This window comes from Macaca nemestrina, chromosome 2, assembly GCF_043159975.1.
Source record: "Macaca nemestrina isolate mMacNem1 chromosome 2, mMacNem.hap1, whole genome shotgun sequence".
NCBI lineage: Eukaryota > Metazoa > Chordata > Mammalia > Primates > Cercopithecidae > Macaca > Macaca nemestrina.
In genome coordinates, this window is record NC_092126.1 from 4,462,684 (window position 1) to 4,478,131 (window position 15,448).

General features: G+C 46.1%; 1 long non-coding RNA gene across 1 annotated transcript; it reads left to right on the forward strand.

Annotated features, from left to right (window-relative positions):
* Window positions 1–3,110: 3,110 nt before the first annotated feature.
* Window positions 3,111–6,425, forward strand: LOC139361728 (uncharacterized). Its single transcript, XR_011619305.1, has 3 exons — window positions 3,111–3,596; window positions 4,024–4,171; window positions 4,495–6,425. It is a non-coding gene; the product is annotated as an uncharacterized lncRNA (long non-coding RNA).
* The last annotated feature ends 9,023 nt before the right edge of the window (window positions 6,426–15,448 follow it).

The following is a 15,448-nucleotide window of genomic DNA, read 5'->3' on the forward strand; positions in this document are numbered from 1 at the left end:
GCCACTGTTCTCCAGCCTGGGAGACAGAGCAAGGCCCTGTCTCAAAAAAAAAAAAAAAAAAAAAAAAAAGAAAGAAAGAAAAAGGAAAAGAAAGAAAGAAAAGAAAAGAAAAAAGAAACTTGGGAGAAAGGGCAGGGCTTGAGTCATCAGCATATAGATAGTCACTGTCTGAGGGTGGCAGAGTTGGGGAACATTAGTTAGAGATTGGTTGGAGATGGATCCCAGAGTTTGGGGTGATTTGAAAAGAAATGAACTAGGAGACAGCTATAGATTTAGAGAAAATGGGGAAACCAAGAAACAAGAGCACTGGATGAGGCTTCTTGGCAGATAGAGTAAGGTGAAGGTGTGAGGCACAGGGAGAGTAGGAAGCCATGGTAAGAGGATGGATTCAGAGGTTCAAAAGCTGGCAAAGCAGTGGCATCACAAATTGCCTTGCTCTCAGTGTGGCCTGCTCTCAGGGCTGCCCAAGCAAAAAGGTTGATGTTGACATAACTGCACATGCTTTTTCATTATCCTGCCTGGGCCAGCACAACCTTCGACCCTTTTCCTAACCACCTTATTGGCTTACTGAGTCAGCGGTTGTGTTCTGAATGTGAGCTCCAGGGCTGCCACCAGTGATCAAGCTTGGTAAATGGCTCCCTTTATAGGACTCTGGGTGGAAAATTGGAGGAGTTGTAGTTAGATTAGAATCATTTCCAACTGTGCTCTGTGGAAGCCCTGGAGACCACCTGTTAGGGGGCCAGGACAGGTTGGGGGAGAAGGGAGAAGACAACTGCCACCCCACTCCTCTGGATTTAACCAGAACGGAACTTTTCTGTTTTACACACTGGATTCTGCAGCTAGAAAAACCTGAAACTATGCATTTAATTATCACTAGGGTCCTTTCTGGTGCTAAGAATCTGAACTGCCCCTAGCTGCTCAGTTGGGCAACAAGTGAATTAAAACTCTTGGCCCCACTTTGAACACTGCTGTCTTCCCAGGGTTCTTCCTTTTCACCTTCCAAAAGCTGCCTCTCTTCCATCTTCTCTCCTCACCACCTCATCTTTAGAAGGAGACATGTTCACCGGTGCCAGAGAGGCTCTCTGAAGAAACCAGCTCCCAGAGCACAGGGAAGCCGTGTCAGCGTGCTGCCCTGAGCACAGACTCCTGGAAGGGGTCTGCTTACTTTTACTATTGCACAGAACAAATGGAAAAGAATTTGGAACCCTTGCAAAGACCTACAACCAGGGCAGCAAGGACGGTGAGGGGAGCCCCGCTGAGGCCGGGGCTAAGATTAAAAACTGGGCTACTCTTTACTATATAAAAGGTAGCAAAGCTGGGACTTAGCGGAGTGCCTCAAAGTATCACCAAACTGAGGGACCAGAAAAGATTTTCAGCTACTCTTAGTAAAGGGTGTTGTTATTTCAACTTCCAAAAGCAAAATGAAGCTATAGCCTGCAAAGGAATGAAGTCACCTGTTCACAGACCCACAGGTGGAAAACTTTCTAAACAACATCGCTCAGCTTCCCACATTTGAGAACACAAACATTGAGGCCCAAGAGAAGACTTGCCCAAGGCTACAGAGCTAGTTAGAGGCAGAGTGTGTGGTTGGTGGAAGGAGCACCCGTCTATAGGGTCAGACAAGCCTAGGACAGATCAGAACTCTGTGTGACCATAAGCAAATTCAGTAACTGTATTAGCCTGTTCTCACACTGCTGATAAAGTCATACCCAAGACTGGGTATGTTATAAAGGAAAGAGGTTTAAGTAACTCACAGCTCAGCATGGCTGGGGAGGCCTCAGGAAACTTACAATCATGGCAGAAGAGAAAGCAAACACATCCTTTACGTGGTGGCAGGAAGGAGAAATGCCAACCAAAAGCGGAAAAGCCCCTTATAAAACCATCAGATCTCATGAGAACTCATTCTGTATCACGAGAACAGCATGGAGGTAAATGGAGGTAACCACTCCCATGATTAAATTACTTCCTACTGGGTCCCTCCCACCACATGTGGGGATCATGGGAACCATAATTCAAGATGAGATTTGGGCGGGGACACAGCCAAACCATATCAGTGACCTCTCATTTTCTCATCGGTAAAATGGGGGTAATAATACCTACCTAGCAACATTACCATGAAGACTAAATGAGAAAATATTTGTGAAATGCCTGACACAAAATAGGGTTCACTAACCAGTAGGCATTATTAGAATAAGGTGCAAATGCCCATTGTATACATATGGTCCCTTTGAATGAGAGGGAGAAACTCACAGTGACAGGGCTGTGTGGGGCACTGTCTGGATCACCCTGGGTGTTTAGGGGAAATACTACCCTTGGGGGTGAGATTTTTCTGCCGCTATCTTCATGGTTCAGGAGAGAGAGAGTCCCTCTTGTCCTTCATGAAGTTTTATGGTGACTTCTGTCCCAATTCAAGAGGAGCTTCTGAATACGTTTGGACAAAGACAACACATGAATCACTGCGGGGCCTCAATTCCCTGCTGAAAGACTGTGTTCGTTCATTCAACAAATACACATCTGAGCACTTACTCCATGTCAGACACTATTCTAGGTGCTGGGGATACAGCAGTGAACAAATAAAATCCTGCCCTCATGGAGCTTACTTTCTAGCAGACCCTGACAATTCACAGGAAAGTGGTAATAGGGCTGATGTCAGGCTCTGAGGCCCTTCTGTTCAGAAGCCTCTTCCCATACATTGCCCCAGCCCCTTTCTCTTCTCCCTTCCCACAGCCTCAGCTCTCTTCCCTCCTCCATTCTCATAATTCTCCTTTTCTAAGCCACTGCCCATTTACCTGGTGGATTTAAAGCAAATAGCAATTGTGTTAAGAAGCAGGAAATATGATACTTTGTACAATGATGAAGAAATCAGAAAAATTAAGGCTTATATAAATCTCTTCTCTAAATTGTGCCTGCATGCCAATTAATGGAGTTGCTTTTGCCTTGTGTCTGTTGCAGCTGATACATTTCTTTCTGAAAATGGCTGGGCTGCATTCGAAGGGCCCTCTCCCATCCCAGGGCTCAGGTTTAGGGTGTGTCTTTTACAGTAAACATAGCACCCCTGACCCCACCTCCTTTATCACTTGGCTCTGGCTGTGAAAAGAAAGAGAAGAAAAGTAGGTTTGTTTAGTGTGAACTCTTTTCTGAAGCCAACAGGGAGAACAAGATTTGAAACAAGAGGAGACTGAGCTGGGTTCAATGGTTAACCAGTCAGATTAATAAATGCTAGAAGGAGGAAATAGCCAGTAAGTAAAGAGGCAAGAAAAAATGTCTCCCCGTGGTTCAAAAGCCAACTAAAGTTTACCAAGAGCTGTGACCTGTGGTTAAAATGTCCTCAGAGGCCAACTCTCATCTGATTCCAACCTGAAGGCCCATTTCCTATCGGGAGAGCCATTTGGCTCCTCTCTAAGGCTCAGCAGCCCTGAGGTGTGGTAGCCTCACACTGACCCACGCAGAACTCAACAGAACCGTCCGGGCTGCAGACGTCTCAGGGTTCTGCCCCAACTGCATAGACTTCTTTCATGGAACCAGCTCCTCTGTCCCCACAAGCCTTCTCCCCAACACAGTTTCTACCTAGAATCAGATGGAGAGCTTTAGACCAGGTGAGAACTTTTGATCAATGTAAATCGGGAGCACCAGGCTGTCCCAGCCTCTGCCCTGACGTGCTCTATGAGTTTGACAAATCCCTTAATCTGCCCATTCCTCTCTTTCTGTGTTGTTAACATGATGATGTTGGCCTACAGCAGTGGTTGGCAAACTTTTTATATAAAGAGCCAAATATAATATTTTAGGCTTGTAGACCGCATGGTCAGTATCTCTCTCAACTATCCAAAGCCACCATTGTAGCATGAAAGCAGCCATAGATGGGTTGTAAATGGGGGGGCGTGGTTGTGTTCTAATAAAACTTTCTTTACAAAGACAAGTGGTGAACAAGATTGGCTAATGGACTGTATTTTGCCAACTCCTGGACTAAATCTCTAAGGCTCTTTGCAACACTGAAGTACTTTACTATCCTGGATTGTTTTACAGAGAGAAAACTGAGGCGTGGTGATACTAAGTGACATCCTCCAACCCACTGAGCATGTTAGTGGCAGAGCTAGAACTCGACACCAAGTCTCCTGGCTTTAGTCCACTGTGGTTCTCAATCCTCCCACAGGCAGAACACAGACTCCTTTTGGCACATGAGGCTTACCCTGGGAACCGCTCTCCCTATGTGACTTGGCACAGGGGGTCGGGGAAAGTGTAGGGAGGATGTGAGGGGTGGGGAGCAGTGCTCTCTCTCCACCTGTTTCAGGAAGGCTTTCTGGTTTGGTGAGAGCCCACACTTTGTTAAGTGAGATAAGGGACACTACAAGAAAAGGAGGGGATGGGTGGGCAGAGGACATCATGCTGCTTATTTTGAACCTGGGAAAACTGTTGCTTAGGAGAGGGAAGTCCTGCATGTTGCATGCTGTGACTTCATGCCTCCAAACTGCATATGCTGACCTCCTTTTCACCCAGATGGTGCTGCAGGGAGCAAGGCCCCACCAGTGTGTGCTCTTCCTATGTGTCCAAATTTCCACCAAAGAGGGCTCCTCCCAGGAGATTGGCTCCCGAGCCTGTTCTTCCATGGCAGAGGTGGCGCAGCTAGCCCAACAAGACTCTGTTTATTGTTATGCTTCTGCCACATGTGTGTAAATTTGTATGGAACTTGCTGTTCCTGGCTGAAGACCCAGGGAGCTTTTACGCTCTTAATCTGTTTTCCTCTTTGCCCCCAGCCTTTGTTCTTCATGGGAGAGGCTGTGGATAAGGTCCAATGGGGTGGGGTGTCACCTCTTGGGCTCAGAATCTCAAGGGTCCCAAGGTCCAGTCAGTGAGAGCCTTCTGTCTACATGCCACCCTGTCCCCTCTGTGTGGAGCCCTCAGCAGGACCCTGGCCACAGGGCTCTGGAGCAGCAATACTACCCCATGACAACTGCCATGACTGCTACCTCAAAAAGTAAGACAGTCCTGCCATCTGCATTCATGGAGCTCCAAGGAGCAGCTCAGTTCTGTTTGTTGTGACAGGATTTTGTGGCAAAATCTGCATGAAATTTGCATGAAGCTCAGCAACTGGTTTCCGACAGAGGCATTTTCTTGCCAAATAAGGAAGTGAGATGATCAGAACTGGCTTTAGCATGAGCCTGGATTGGGGAACTCAGCTGGTTCTGGGTTCATACAACATCACCTGTGAAGGTATATGGAGTTCATAGTCAGACCACATCTTCTAGCTGCAGGTTCAGTTCAAGGTGATCCCTACCTGGAGTTCTAGACTACCAGGTCAGTTTTTGGAGGCTACTGAAGGTATGAATAAGTGGTCTGCAAATGCCCCAGCCCACTCTCACACATCCTAAAAGAAACTATGGCAGTTGGAGCCTGAGTTTTCTGGGTGACTGCTTCTCTATCTTTGTCTCTCTCTCTCCCCCACACCCCCCACACTCCTGCCAAACTCCTTTGCAAGGATTCCTGACCTATTTTTGCTCTCTAGCCCCTGCCTTTGCTGACAATGTCAGCCCCTGCTTTGAAAGCCCTTCCCTCTCTGGTCTGCTTCCATTTGTCCTGCAGCTTCCGAATCTCATGGCTGTCACCATCCCTTTCTTTGTGTTTCTGTTATTTATGTCCCAAAGCCCGTCCAAATAGTGATATTCTCCAGGGCAAGGATCCTCTCCAATTTATTATTATATCCCTGGATCCTCCTAGGACCTTTGGCATAGCTGTTGGAGGAGCGAGCAGATGAGTGAGTAACAGATCTTCTCCTCACCCATCCTCATAGGAAGTCCACGGACAGGTGTGAGTGGTGCCCCCCAAAGATACATCCAAGTACCAACCCCTAGGACCTGTGGATGTGACTTTATTTGGAAGTTGGGTCTTTGCAGATGTCATTAAGTTAAAGATCGTGAGATGAGATCATCCTGAATTTAGAGTGGGCCTTAAATCCTGATAAGGAGACAGAAAAAGAGAAGACACAGAGGCATACACAGGAGAGAGCCACGTGAAGCCAGAGGCAGAGACTGGAAAGATTAATCTACAAGAAAAGCCAAGAACTGCCAGAAGCTAGGAGAGAAGCATGGGATAAATTTTCCCATTCCTCACGCCTTTCACAAAAATTAAATTAAAATGGATCAAAGACTCAAATGTAAAGCTAAAATTATGAAAACCCCTAAAAGAAAAGATGGGATAAATCTTAATGACCTAGCATTAGGCAATAGTTTCTAAGATATGACTCCAAAAATATGAGCAACAAAAGAAAAAAATAGTTAAGTTGGATTTCATTGATACTAAAAATATTTGTGTTTCTAAGAACACCACCAAGAAAGTATAAAAGACGGCCAAAAGAATGGGAGAAAAATTTTGCAAACCATATATCTGATGAGGGGTTTGTATCTAGAATATATAAATAACTCTTAAAACTCAATAATAAAAAGACAATGAACACAATCTGAAAACGGGCAAAAGACTGGGTGCAGTGGCTCATACCTGTAATCCCAGCCCTTTGGGAGGCTGAGGCGGGAGAATTGCTTGAGCCCAGGAGTCCTCATCAATTTCTTTTTAGGCAGGAATGTTGTTGCATGCCTATAGTTCCAGTTACTCTGAAGGCTAAAGTGGAAGGATCACTTGAGCCTAGGTGTTTGAGGTTACTGTGAGCTATGGTAGTACCATTGCTCGCCAGCCTGAGCAACAGAGACACCCTTTCTCTCTCTCTCTTTTTTTTTTTTTAAAGAAAGGCAAAAGGTCTGAAAGCTATTTCTCCAAAGACTATATACAATGATCAATAAACACATGAAAAGATGAGTCATGAGCTATCAGGGAAATGCAAATAAAAACCGCAATGAAATTATATAACACTAGATGGCTATCGTAAAAAAGACAAATAATAAAAATTGTTGGTGAGGGTGTGGAGAAATCAGAATTCTCTTACGCTGCTGGTGGGAATGTAAAAGAGTGGAGAGACTTTGGAAAACAGTCTGGCAATTCCTCAAAAGGTTAAACGTAGAGTTACCACGTAAGTCCGTTCTATTCTATTTCTAGGTATATAACCAAGAGAAATGAAAACATACACCCATGCAAAAATCTGTGCACAAAAGTTCATAGTAATGTTATTCATAATAGCCAAAAAGTGGAAACAACCCAAATGTCCCAGATGTCTATCAAGTGATGAGTGGATTAAAAATTGTGTTATACCCAGACACTGGAATATTACTCACAATACAAAGGAGGTGCGGACTCATGTTACAACACAAATAAACCTTGAAAATATTATACTAAGTAAAAGAAGCTGGGTACAAAAAACCCCACATATTATATGATTCAATTTATATGAAATATCCAGAAGAGGCGAATCCATACAAGCCCAAAGTAGATTCTTGGTTTCCTGGGGCTGGAGATGGAGGAGATGAGGGAAGTAAGGGGTGACAGTGAAAGGGGATGGAGGTTTCTTTGAGAGGGTGGGGAATATATTTGAAATTGTATTGTAGTAATGGTTGGTTGCACAACTCTGAGAATGTAGTAAAAGCCATTGAGTTGTACAATTGAAATCAGTGAATTGTGTGGTATGTGAATTATATTTCAGTAAAGCTGTTACCAAAAAATACATACCTAATTGATATAAAAAGACTGAACTGGAAATACTTTTGCCAAAATGTGTGGTAGGTTATAGGTGGTATTTATTTTCCACTTCGTGTTTTTCTCTAGTAACCAAATTTTCTCCATTACACATGGTTCACAGTTTCTTCTCATAATCATAAAAATTGCTACTATAAAAATTAATAAGCAAAAGATTAGATGGTTCCCTTCCCTTCTCTTCCCTTTCCTTTCCTGTAGTGGAAGATTTTGTACGTGAATTGTACTGAAATGTAATTCAAAATGCAGATACATCTTAAAAGCAGAGACACCTTCATCAAGGAAACAGATCCTTTCTTTTTTAACATTTTATTTTAAGTTCTGGGACACATGTGCAGAATGTGCAGGTTTGTTACATAGGTAAACATGTGCCATGGTGGTTTGCTGCACCCATCAACCCATCACCTAGGTTTTAAGCTCCACATGCAGTAGCTATTTATCGTGATGTTTTCCCTCCCCACTCCCCACAGGCCCTGGTGTGTGTTGTTCCCTCCCTCTCTCCATGTGATCTCATTGTTCAGTTCCCACTTATGAGTGAGAATATGCAGTGTTTGGTTTTCTGTTCCTGTGTTAGTTTTCTGAGAATGATCACTTCTAGCCTCATGTCCCCACAAAGGACGTGACCTCATTCCTTTTTATGGCTGCATAGTATTCCATGGTGTATATGTACCACATTTTCTTTATCCAGTCTGTCATTGTTGGCCATTTGGGTTGATTCCATGTCTTTGCTATTATGAATAGTATGGCAATAAACATATGTGTGCATGTATCTTTATAATAGAATGATTTATATTACTTTGGGTATATACCCAGTAATGGAATTGCTGGGTCAAATGGTATTTCTTGGTTCTAGATCCTTGAGGAATCACCACACTGTCTTCCACAATGGTTGAACTGATTTACATTTCCACCAACAGTGTCAAAGTGTTCCTAATTCTCCACAGCCTTGCCAGCATCTGTGGTTTCTTAACTTTTTAGTAATTGCCATTCTGACTGGCATGAGATGGTACCTCATTGTGGTTTTGATTTGCATTTCTCTAATGATCTAATGTTGAGCTTTTTTTCATATGTTTGTTGGCTGCAAAAATGTTTTATTTTGAGAAGTGTCTATTCAGGTCCTTGGCCCACTTTTTTATTGTTTTTCTCTTGTAAATTTGTTTAAGTTCCTTGTAGATTCTGGATCTTAGACCTTTGTCAGATGGGTAGATTGCAAAAATTTTCTTTCATTCTGTAGGTTGCCTGTTCACTCTTGATGATAGTTTCTTTTGCCGTGCAGAAGCTCTTTAGTTTAATTAGATGCTATTTGTCAATTTTTGCTTTTTTGCAATTGCTTTTGGCAATTTCATCATAAAATCTTTGCCCATGCCTATGTCCTGAATGGTACTGCCTGGATTTTCTTTTAGGGTTTTTATGGTTTTGGGGTTTTACATTTAAGTCTTTAATCCATCCTGAGCTAATTTTTGTATAAGGTGTAAGGAAGGGGTCCAGTTTCAGTTTACTGAACATGGCTAGCCAGTTTTCCCAGCACCATTTATGAAATAGGGAATCCTTTCCCCATTGTTTGTCTTTGTCAGGTTTGTTGAAGATCAGATGGTTGTAGATGTGTGGTCTTATTTCTGAGATCTCTACTCTGTTCTATTGGTCTATGTGTCAAAACAGACCCATTTTATACAGCATCCTTGACAAAAAGGTCCAGCATCCACTACCCCTACACAGTGACAGGAGCAAGCTCACTTCATCCCTCAGCACCATGTTCTGGAGGACTAGCTCTGAAGCTTCTGTCTTGTGTTGAGTTGAAATAGTTCTCCCTAAAGCTCTCCTTGTGGGTCCAGCATTGCCTTCTGAAGCCACATAGAAGCAGCCTGTTTCTCTTACATACAATAGCCACTTATCTGTAGATAAGTGGGCAATTCCTGGAGACTTCCCTGCTTCAGATGAAATACTTGCAGCTCCTTCAATCATTCCTTGCATGATATATGTGTCAGCAAGGCCTGAGTTGCAAGCAGTAGAAACCCATGCTAGCTGACTCAGGTAGAAAAGACATTTCATTTGCAGGAAATGGGAGTGGTCATAGGACTGGCAGAACAGTTGGAAATCCAGCTGGAGAAATAGACAGGAACAAGCCAGAAGCACACTGAAACCTGTCCAAAAGCCTCCCAGGAGGGCACACGGAGTGCCACATGGAGCCTGTACCACCATGGGGAGGAAGCAGCCACCGCCTTCCCGAATTGTAGGTCTCAATCAACCATGCGATGGTGGGAGCAGCAGCTATTTCTCAAGAACTTATCGGGGAAAATAGGTAATAGAATTTATCTGGACACCAATTTGCCTGTTAGGTCGACTTGACTCTCTCTAAAGCCTCAGGCATAGAGTTATTACGGACTGAGTTTGTGCTTCCCTAAAACTCACATTGAAGCCCAAACCTCCAGTGTGCCTGTCTTTGGAGATAGCGCTTGTGAGGAGGTGGTGATAAAGGTTAAATGAGGTCAGAAGGGTGGAGCCCTAATCTGACAGGGCTGGGGCCATACAAGGTGAAGAAGAAACAGCAGAGCTCTCTTTCTTCCCAGTTGGGATACAGTAAGAAGGCCACCGGCTGCAAGCCAGGAAGGAAGGCTTCACTCATTACCAAATTGACCAGCGCCTTGATCTTGGACATCTCAGGCTTCAGAACTGTGAGCAATAAATTTCTGGTTTTTAAGCCACCTGGTCTGTGGTGTTTTGTTAGGTCAACCCAAGCTGACTAATACAAATGGGTTGGTTATCATTATGTGTTTCCAACCATCCGAAATTTCCACAAAACACAGTAGACCTTTGAGAGACGTGAGACCTAGTCATGACCCAGGGTTTTCTCATTCAAGCACGGGAGTTGTACTCATGGTGGTGCTTTTGATGTAGTTTATTCCAGGGAGCATCAAATGAAGCAGAGAAAAGATCATTCAAGGAACCACAGGATTTTTGTAGGATTTTAGGAACCCTCTAGGTGCTACCCCTAGTCCTGAAAGGAGCACCAGGCAGACTACGTATGAGTTGTCTGGGAAGAATTTTTTTTTTTTTTTTTTTTTTTTTTTTTTTTGAGACAGAGTCTCGCTCTGTCACCCAGGCTGGAGTGCAGTGGCTGGATCTCAGCTCACGGCAAGCTCTGTCTCCCGGGTTCACGCCATTCTCCTGCCTCAGCCTCCCGAGTAGCTGGGACTACAGGTGCCTGCCACCTCGCCCGGCTAGTTTTTTGTATTTTTTAGTAGAGATGGGGTTTCACCATGTTAGCCAGGATGGTCTCGATCTCCTGACCTTGTGATCCGCCCATCTCGGCCTCCCAAAGTTTGTTTTTTTTTTTTTTTGAGACAGGGGTTTCGCTCTTGTTTCCCAGGCTGGAGTGCAATGGCACAATCTCAGCTCATCGCAACCTCTGCCTCCCGGGTTTAAACAATTCTTCTGTCTCAGCCTCCCGAGTAGCTGGGACTACAGGCATGTACCACCATACCTGGCTAATTTTTTTGTGTGTTTTTAGTAGAGATGGGGTTTGTCCATGTTGGCTGGGCTGGTCTTGAACTCCCGACCTCAGGTGATCCGCCCGCCTTGGCCTCCCAAAGTGCTTGGATTACAGGCATGAGCCACCGCACCCAGCTGGGAAGCTTTTTAGAAATATAGATCGAAAGCTCTACCCTCTGAAAGTCTACTTTCATCAGCCTGGGAGAGGACCTGGTGCATTTTGAACAGGTGCTCCAGGAGACAGGATTAGGCAGAATCCAGACTGGGAATCCTACTCTGGACAAGCCTCTCATCCGCAGATGGGAAAACAAGCTAAAGATAAAGACCTTGGGTCCAAGGTTCAGACTAGACCAGCACTTAGGTCTCCTCATCTCTGGGGTATTGGTGTCTGTCTTCACAGCACTGAAAAGTCATCTGTATGTGAAAGAGTCTTTACTGGAGACTCCAGACGGTGCCTGGGGAGGGACACAGAACTCTGCCATGAGAGAGGTGGTGGGGGCAGTAGAGTTCTGACCGGGAGAAACTGTATGGTCTCCCGGTGACAGTTAACCTAGAGCTGGGCCTTACGAGAGGATAGGCAGGATTCCTTAGAATAAGTAGGTTAATGGGAATTTAATAAGCAGATGGGGGTGGAAGAGGATTCCAGGTGGAGGGAACAGCTTGAGTAGAACCTGGCTGGTAGTGGGACTTTGTACGCAGAGTGAGAAAAGATGGCAGCCCCACGTGGCTGCTGCAGGCCTTGTCCAGGGCACTGAAGCATGGCAGGTGCACTTGGAGTTGAGGCTTGAATGGTAGGCTGGGGCTGTAATCCTGTGGTAAACCCTAAAGCCTCAACAACACCCCTGGGTACATAGAGATGTTCGATGAATACCCTATAAAGCTGTTTGATAGCTCACCCCAATTTTGAGACGCAAAGAATGAGTTGAGATGTTTGTAAGTCATCAGAGAGAGATGCCTTCCTATGACTCATGGCACCCAATTTGGAGTGAAGAGAATCTGCCTCAGAGGAAAAAAACTGTGTACCCCAAAATCCTACCAAGAAAGAGGCTCCCTCTGCTCACATTCCCACTGAGCTCTTCCAGCACCCTGGCATCTATATTTTTTGGCTCCTGGTGCCTGTGCTTTTTTTTTTTTTTTTTTTGAGATGGAGTCTCGCTCTGTCACCCAGGCTGGAGTGCAGTGGCATGATCTCAGTTCACTGCAACCTCTGTCTCCTGGGTCCAAAAGTGATTCCCCTGCCTCAGCCTCCCGAGTAGTTGGGACTACAGGCATGCACCACCATGCCCGGCTAATTTTTTGTGTTTTAGTAGAGATGGGGTTTCACCATGTTGGCCAGGCTGGTCTCGAACTCCTGACCTCATGATCCGGCCGCCTCAGCCTCCCAAAGTGCTGGGATTATAGGTGTGAGACACCACGCCCGGCCTTGCTCCTGGTGCTTTGAATGCACGCAAAGGAGAGGTCAAAAAAACAAGGTGGAAGTGGGGCCTTCCTGGGTGATTCAGAGCAGTGGTTGCAGGTTTGACCGTGCTGGGAGTCAGGTGAATAGAGCATGCTTTACCCTCTCTTAACAGCACTCAGCCATCATGATACAGGCTTTTCCTGAGGGCACAGGCAGATGCCAAGTAGGCACAGAGTCAGATAAGTGCAGCCCCAGTTCATGCCAGAGGCTGTCCCAGTCCCCACCCATGACCTCACACCACCTCTTGCACACTGCTCCTGGGTCTCAGGAAGGAGTGTGGACTCTTTGTAAGGTGACCATTTCAGGCAGCTTGTGCTCTTGTGCATGTAATATGGGGCGGTTGCTGTGTTAGGGTCCTGGAGGAGGTCAGGAAGGGAAGAGGTGCTAAGAGATGCTTAAAAACCTTTCACTCTGGAAGGTGGGATGGGCTGCTGCACAGACACATACTGAGTGGGGTGGGATTGCTCAGGGGTGCAGGAGACACCAGGGACCGTTCTAAGGAAGCTCCCAGGTTCCAAAGAAGCAGCAGTGCTTTCCGGCTGGGTTTCTGAGAAGGCATTAGGGCAGGGTAGCTTTTGAGTTGGAACTTGAAGATGGAGATTTGGAAGTGACCAATGGGAAGAAGCAAGGGAATGGCCTGAAGAAAGGCAGAGAGAATGAACATTCCAGGCCCAACCACCAGTCCTCAGCCCCAGTTCTTCTGCCTCCAGAAGGGACATGAGGCAGAGCTTTCAGCATCTCTGAGCATCCACGCTGTCCAGATCACAGGTCTAGGCGCTGACCTGTTTATAAGCTGAGTAGTGGCTAGACCCTGCCTTGTAGGAGCTCAGATGCTTAGTATACCAGGATAGCTCTGATTGAAACCAGAGTGGTATTTTTCTCTGAAGGGCCCTGTCCCTCACCTCATCAGGCTTGCCTCTCATGTTCCCATATCCATGAGTCCTCCCCTCATACAATCAACTCCCTTAGCCCTGTAGAAAGCTGTGCTTTCCTTGCCTTGTGGCCTTGGCTCCTGCCATTGCCTACATCTAGAGTGCCCTTCCTGAAATGTGTGACTGTCCCCATCTGCCCATGAGGCTTGAGTCCAGTCCCGGCTTCGCTATGACATGACCACACTGATCTTCATCCCTCCCCTGCCCGCCCGGCGGAAGCATCTCTCCCTTCTTTGAACTTCACCATGCCATGCGTCTTCCTCTGGGTGTGCCACAGTCACCTGCTTACATGACTGATTCTGCCCCCAACACTAGACTGTGAGTGCCTTGCAGGCAGAGCTAGGTGTCCTGATCACCAGAGTCTTGCACAGCACCTGGCACTTAATAGATGCTCAGGAAACATCTTTGTCAGCATAGCATAGCTGGATGTAGAAATCTCTGAAAACATAGAGGCCAGAGTTCATCAGAAAGGGTTAGAAGGATTTCACAAGGTTCATTGGAAAGAAATAAAGTTTAGAGATCTGTAGAAGGAGGCAAAGGGACATTTGAAAGCAGAGAACAGGTGAGGGGCTGTGCGTTAGGAGTGAAAGAGCCCATTGGAGATGGGTGCTCAGGCCTGTGGACTTGGAATGACAGGGTCTTTCACTCCATATCCCATCCACCCACCTGGAAAGCCCTTCACCCTGCCCCCAACCCAGACACATGTCCCAACTGGATGCTGGACAGACGCCTTGAATATGAGGCAGAAAAACTTTGGCTCAGAATAGGAAGGCCCTGCTGGCTCCTGGAAAGGTTTCTAGCAGGATGAAAACGGTTTTTAAAAGATAGCCTGGATCATGTCACTCTTCCACTTAAAATGCTTCAGAAGTTTCTCATTTTTGTTAGCATGCAGAAAGAACTCAGAGCTCAGATGGTCTGGGTCCTATTGGTTCATCAAGCTCAGCCCGCCTGGAGGCAGCCACTGTGTTGTTCCCTCTCTTCATCCTCCCTCTGTACCCTCACTTGCCACAGGGCATTTGCACAGGTGGTTCCCTCTAACTGGAACACTAAGAAATATGGAAGTAAAGAGGCTTGGGAGAAAAGGCAGGAGTCACAGGTGACTGTGTGGGATGAGGAGAGTTATTAAAACTTTTTTTTTTAGAGGGAGTCTCGCTCTGTCGCTCAGGCTGGAGTGTAGTGGCGCCATCTTGGCTCACTGCAACCTCGACCTCCCGGGGTCAAGCGATTCCCCTGCCTCAGCCTCCCGAGTAGTTGGGATTACAGGTGCCGCCACCACACCTGGCTAATCTTTGTATTTTTAGTAGAGACAAGGTTTCACCATGTTGACCAGGCTGGTCTCGAACTCCTGACCTCAGGTGATCAGCCTACCTTGGCCTCCCAAAGTGCTGGGATCACAGGCATGAGCCACTGCAGCCGGCTTTCCAAAAACATTAAGAGTAGATGGACATTACTTTGGACACCAGATTAAGGAGTGTGCTGAGCTGAAAGAGAAAAGGAGAATAAAATGGAACTGACACTTACAGTGTTCCTCGTGCAGAGGGAGAACTGTGGACATAGAACCATAGAAGCTGAATTCTCACTACCGGGTTCAAGTCCCAGACATAATACTCGCTGGCTGTGTGGCCTTGGGAAGGCACATGACCACCCTCAGTGAAAGTGGAACTGGAAAATTTCTGCCCCGCAGAGATTTTCTTACGAATGAGATGAGTTCGCAAGAACAGAAAACCAAACACCGCATGTTCTCACTCATAGGTGGGAATTGAGCAATGAGATCACTTGGACTCGGGAAGGGGAACATCACACACCAGGGCCTATTATGGGGAGGGGGGAGGGGGGAGGGGGGGAAGGATGGCACTGGGAGTTATACCTGATGTACATGACGAATTGATGGGTGCTGACGGGTTGATGGGTGCAGCACACCAACACGGCACAGGTG